This window comes from Gavialis gangeticus, unplaced genomic scaffold, assembly GCF_001723915.1.
Source record: "Gavialis gangeticus isolate Ggan-Ray unplaced genomic scaffold, GavGan_comp1, whole genome shotgun sequence".
Lineage (NCBI taxonomy): Eukaryota > Metazoa > Chordata > Crocodylia > Gavialidae > Gavialis > Gavialis gangeticus.
In genome coordinates, this window is record NW_017728992.1 from 41121900 (window position 1) to 41127923 (window position 6024).

At 40.5% G+C, this 6024-nt stretch overlaps 1 protein-coding gene across 2 annotated transcripts in view; it reads left to right on the forward strand.

Moving 5' to 3' along the window:
- Positions 1 to 922: 922 nt before the first annotated feature.
- The window catches only part of LOC109300726 (cadherin-6), a 145572-nt gene continuing 140470 nt past the window's right edge, over positions 923 to 6024 (forward strand). The window contains exons 1-2 of one of the 2 annotated variants that reach the window (XM_019521523.1): positions 923 to 1399; positions 4075 to 4371. The gene's annotated coding sequence lies outside the window, so the exon portion shown is untranslated. The remainder of the gene's footprint in view (positions 1400 to 4074; positions 4372 to 6024) is intronic. The other variant, XM_019521532.1, reaches the window with a different exon arrangement.

Here is a 6024-nt window from a genome sequence, read left to right on the forward strand (position 1 = left end):
GCCATTGATGTTTACAAATGGGTCCTGGTATAAAAAAAGTTGAGAACCACTGGCACAGAACATAGTCTTACCTAGGGCATGATAGACACAGTATGGGGGAAGGGGGAGAGAACGAAGAGCAACTGGTGAAACTGAAGAAAAAAAAGAGGCTGAGTATGAAGAAGAAATTCACAGTGGCCACCCATTAGGCTGTTGATTAATCTCCAGAGGCAAGCAGTAGAAGCTGCAGTCCTTGCAAATTTTATACTGAAACAATGCAAAGTTTGTGACAACACTGCATAAAAAAACGATGCACTGTATAGTGGACTAAGCTTTCTGCTGGCACAATATAGCCGGCAGGTAGCTTACAGCTCATTATTTTATATTCATATGAAGTCACTGATAGCCTTCTTGTGGGGTCATTTTGTGTTTGGTGCTGTACAAACACAAGAGCCAACCTGCCTCCAGTCTGCAAGAGCTCAGTCTATAATTCCTTGAGCTCTCAAAACAACTCTCAATATAATACTCTGAGAAATCAATATAATTCTCTGAGCTCTCAATACAACTCTCACTGCAAGCTCATATCACATATATGTTGCATGCTTATAGCTAGATCTAACATTTACTTACACATACCAGCATCCACATTACAACGTCTACTTTTTCCTCATGCAAGTCAGTATTTCACTGATCATTCCTAATGCATACATTAAATTGAGGGAGCTGAAAAATAATATTCAGTCATTTTTTTAGAACAGCGAAGGATAAAGGATAAAAAATTATTTTGAAGATATAGAAGAACCCACACAACACAGGCACACACAGTTACAAGTTATGAGTGCATTTTAACCTCCTTTGTATTTTTTTTTTTTTTTGCTTTTACTATCACTACCAGCAGATTAGACTGCGCTGGTTGCTTTAGACATCAAACACAGAGTCATTCTATCACAGGGGGGGTCTTTAACAAAGCCCTCCTCCCTGTACCCTCCCACTGCATTCACTTGCAAATCACTGTATGCCTGGAAGAGCCAGCTTTCCCCAGCCCTTAACCTTCCCATACTGAGTGCTGCAGCTCCAGAAGCGGCGGCAGCAGCACACTGTCTGTGTGTGTGTGTGAGTGTGTGTTGAGTGTGTGCAATGTGAGGGAGGGAGGATTTTCTTCCTTTTTTTTTTTATTAATCAGGAGTACTGAATGGAAACCAATCAGATAGAGAGCCCCCTCGGCTTCGGCTCCCTGCATGCTAGAGTTAAAAGTGATGCTGGGAGAGAGGGAGCCCCACTTAGATGTCAGTAGATTCAGCAGTGGAGGTGAGAGGCAAGAGTGGAGAAAAGCAGGCAGAGAAGCAGCCCTGCTACCACACTGACCACTGTATTACTGAATGAGAACTGAGCACTTGTCCTCTTTCTTCTCTTCTTACCGGTAAGGAGATCAGACTTTGGACTTGTTTAGAGCAAGTTGAACCGTAGCAGGCAGCAAGCAGATGCTGGGGTTTTGTTTCTTGTAAATGCTTTTTCTTTTCCCTTTTTTTAAAAAAAGCTACTTATTTGGCAAAGTTGGCAGCTCACTTACTAGTAGATGCAGGGATCCATCTGCCCTGTTTTGAACTGTTTGTGCATGGATACGCCACTGCGTACTAGCAATTCTTGTGTTTTCGGGGAGTGCTTTTGCTGTCATGTGAAGCAGGGCACATGAATGCAGCATCCTCCTGAAAATTAATGCCATGAGTAAAATATTTCAGGCAAAAAGTGTGTGGGGGTGGGAGGGGGGCAGAGTGGAATAAAAAGCAGAAGCTTATTAATAAAGTGCAGGAAAATATCAAACCAAGCCTGCTGCCGGTTCCAAGAGGCTTAGGTGTGCTATTGAAATGAATAATATTCAGAGCTGCACGGGGAGCTCAGCTGGATGTAGGTGCTTCCTCGAAAAAGAAAAGTTGGGGGGAGTGGGGGTTGTCGAGCTGGAGAGGGTACAAAAACTGACAAATGTGAAATCCTTTATTTGCTAATGGCAGGTTGGGGAGGGACTGGAAGGGGGGAGGCATTTTACAGAACAGAAGTTGAATCATTACAGAAAGAAGACCTGAATTCATGGCTAGTGGTAAATGTTTTAGAGGAATTGGCAACACTAACTCTTGTGCATTATAAGTGACATTTCTGTACTCATATAGACACACAGATAGCACTGTGCATTTTGATTATATATACATATACATAATAGGTATAGCACTCTTATTGAGCATGTATGTGTGTACTCAATAGATATAGCACTCTACATGCATTATTATTTTTATCCACACACACTAAATATCTACCATTCTATATGTATATCTATCATTCTATGCAAAGAGTTGAGTCAGGAGATAAGCAATCACGGTAGAGGTCAGTAGCTGTGGAAAGAAGTGTTGTCACTGCTGCAATAAAATCCATATTTTATGGAGAGTTAAATGCAGTACTTTGTAAGTGCAAGTGATGGTCACCTAAGTAACTCCTGCTGACATTCAAGGATCAAGAACTTTAATGACCAAAATTACTTCCAGCATGACAGCACATCTGCTACTTTTATTCAAAAAGAGAAGATGAGAGACTGTCCACCTGATTACAACATCTGTGTTTTAAAGTTTTGTCACCATTGTAAAGAAAGGTCCTCTAGCCAAATTACTGACTAACTGTAAGGTCAACCCTTTCCTTAATTCTTTAAACAAAACTAGGAAGAAGTATACCAATTTAGAAATATGCGAGGATAGTTCTCAGACACATGAGTACTCTGTGTATTGTGTATGTGTACACATATACACCCTTGTATGGAGAGAGATAATTGTTGTGATGTTCAGTCTTTTGTAGGACCACTTTTATTAGCATCCTGGAAAGAATTTGGTTAGGATATAAGACTTTAATTTGATTGAGGGAGTTATTTCATGTATTTGCTGGGGTGAAATTTCTACTGTGCTATCAGTTTGGTGTGAAAGTGCTTGCATATTACTTTAAGCATTCCATACAATTGATTAACATCTATTCCTGAGCAGTATAATGCTAAGGGCAATGGCACATCCCTATTTCTTTCTCTATTTCCTTTTTAAAGGCAATTGAGGCAGCAAGTTTGCATGTGGGAGGAGAGTGGGGTAGGAGGGGGAGGCTGGGGATCAAGAGCAAGTAGATTCATTCATCATGGATATACACAGTTTTTATAGACCTGCCAGAAAAGATCCAATTGGATAGTTTCCTAAAACATCCCAAATGTGCTAATAAACACTGCAGGACTGAATCCCTTTCTTCTTGTCCTCTCAGATGTTATCTGACAGGGCAATGATAAATATATAATCAACTATGCTTCTGGCTTTAAACTGCACTGTGATCTTTCTGGACACATTCCTAGTGGCTTACAAATGACTTTTGAGGTGAGGGGAAGCAGCCAGTTTCTTCAGAGCAACATAATCAGAGGCACAATGCATTTTCAAGGAAAATGGCATTGATTCAGTTCTGCTGTAGTTCTCTGCAATTATCCTTTGCAGCCATTTAAGAATCTGGCAAGCTGGGGTCCCCATAGGGACTTATTAGTCCCTTTAGGTATTTTAGCTTTCACACCAGTTCACAGCTCTCACATATCTCAGTGCCAACACTCTAAAGATTACATTTATAGGCACAGTCATCATTTTCTACCAAGTTGTTCAGTTGGAAATATGCATCTTCACTTCTGCCCCCCCATCTCTGCACTGCTCTCCCATGCAAGCAGTAACCTGCTGTTAAAGACAGCCTTGTCTTTTGTAAAGTTTGCGATTTGCAATCTGCTGTTTCACAATATTTAGCTAAGCAACTTCCTTGAAAACAAAACACACACACGTTTTTTAAAACTGCTTTTCTCTGCCGCATTATTTTTTTTAACTAATATGCACTTGACCGAAGTTCCAGGCATGCGTGTCCTGCTGACCAGCCTATACTCCCTCTACCTTGGCCCTGAAATAGGATGAAGTTAATATTTCACTGAAAGACATGCTGCGTTCCTTGAGACATGGCTCCCTTTGATCCCCATCCTCTCAGCTCTGTTAATTTATTGTTGTCTTGAGTGAAAGCTTCAGCACATCAATTTTCTTCTTGTTGCAGACTCACGGGATGGTTTGGGGTTGGAAAGGATCTCTGTTGGGCCATCTGCATCGTGTCTCTACGTTGTAGTGACAAGGCTGATATAATGATCAGTTCCTAGAAGAGCACAGCCATCCAGCCTATGGTTAAGTGAACCAGTGTGTTCCAGCTCTAGCTTGACTTTTAAGCATGCCATCTATGTGGAGTACTTTTAACAATGTTCAATTTCTAGTGCAATCTTACAATATTAAGGTTTAAGAAGATGAGGAAACTGTGTATGGATCTCTCTGGAAAAAATGGCCAATTACTAAATGACAGGTAACTGAAGTCTATAAAAACAACTTGGCAAAACACATTGGTAGCAGGCCCTGCTGTGATGGTGTCTCATGTTGCATAATGGCTAATTCCTCCAATGGCTGTGCCTCAATTATGCAAAAATGAAGTAAGAATGGTTTGCATTGTTTTTTTGATTACCATTATAATACAAGAAAGGGTATGGAAAGACTGTGCCTCTGAAGTATTGTGGTGGACAGATTTCTTAAGTAACCCCTTGAAGACCTGCATAGCTGCTCTAGCAATAGTGGTTTACTCCACGGTTTTTAGCTTTTGTAGTCATTCGGCCACACAACTCATAAGCTGGCCAATGACCTTCAGCAGTGATTATTAGTACTGTTGCTTGGGGATCTACACTATTCCCTTCCTGCATAAATAACTTAAGGTCTTTAAAAATAAGTTCCTGAAACTGTGAATTAGATGAACAGCTCTTGTGAGCTGTTAAATTAATATTTACTGCTGACTCTGTGCAGGATCCAACGGGCTTGGTTCTAAAGTCTGAAAGGTGTACCATTTGAAAGGTGTACCAGTTGAGATATAATCTGGCAGAAGCTGGTTTGTTCACGTTACTTGCTTAGTCATGGCAACCCATTCTGAGGAGTCTGAAGGAATCACAGTCTTTAGTTTGTAAGGATAGAGAAATGACCTAATCTGAAATGTTGTCTTTTTTTTTCTTAATAATGTTTAAACTCAACTGCTGTCTGCCTTATTTGCCTAACAAAAAGGCACAAAAGCAGATTATCAGTCCCTATTTCAGTTAAAAATCCTTGAATAATGCACAGTAAATTCAGAGCATGAGGAGCATTATGCTAACAAGGGAAACTGAAAAAAAGTCATTATCTGTCAGTTGTATTGTTTGTGACACTCTGCAGAACTTGATTTTAAAAAAAAGGAATTAAAAACGATGGGAAAAGTTTTGCTTTGGGGTTCTTCCCCCAGTCTTTCACTTTTCTCATTTGAATTTCATCTTAAAGCTCCTTTTCTCCTTCCCTAGGATACATCCTTCAGTGAAAACACTCCCAGTGGAGTGCTGGATTATTTCCCAGGCCCATGTTCTAAACTTCTGTAAGGAGACAACATTTTCCCTGTTTGCCCTTCCTCAAATCAGTATTGGCCTGGTTCTGATCACTCTTACAATAGCAAAAGTCCATGAACTTCAGTGGAGTCATTCTTTATTTACATTGATGGCATTCAGAAACCAAGCCTGTTGTGTTTGTCCTGGGTGCTCCTATTTGTCAAAATTGTCTTTTGTTACTCCCTTGACCCCCACCCCCTTACATATCTAACAAATAAAGAATGGCACTGGCCATTTAAAGGACCTCTACCAATAATATTTTTGAAGGCACGTTCGCTGATGAGAGTACAATTTACACACATAATACAGAAAGGTTATGGATTACCCATAATGGTTGAATTAATTCTAATGCATTTTATTAGAAGCTGACTGCAATCCCCAGGATCTTCCCATACCACCAAATATTTTCTTCCTTCAAGAGGCTGCATCCTAGCAGCTAACCAGTCTCCCTGAGGAGTGCTAAAGTTGTTTGGAGCCCATAGAACTATCTTAAATCAACCGGAGGGGGTGAGGCTGAGCGATGAGAGATATTGGGTGCATCTACATGTTCATTAATGCACCGC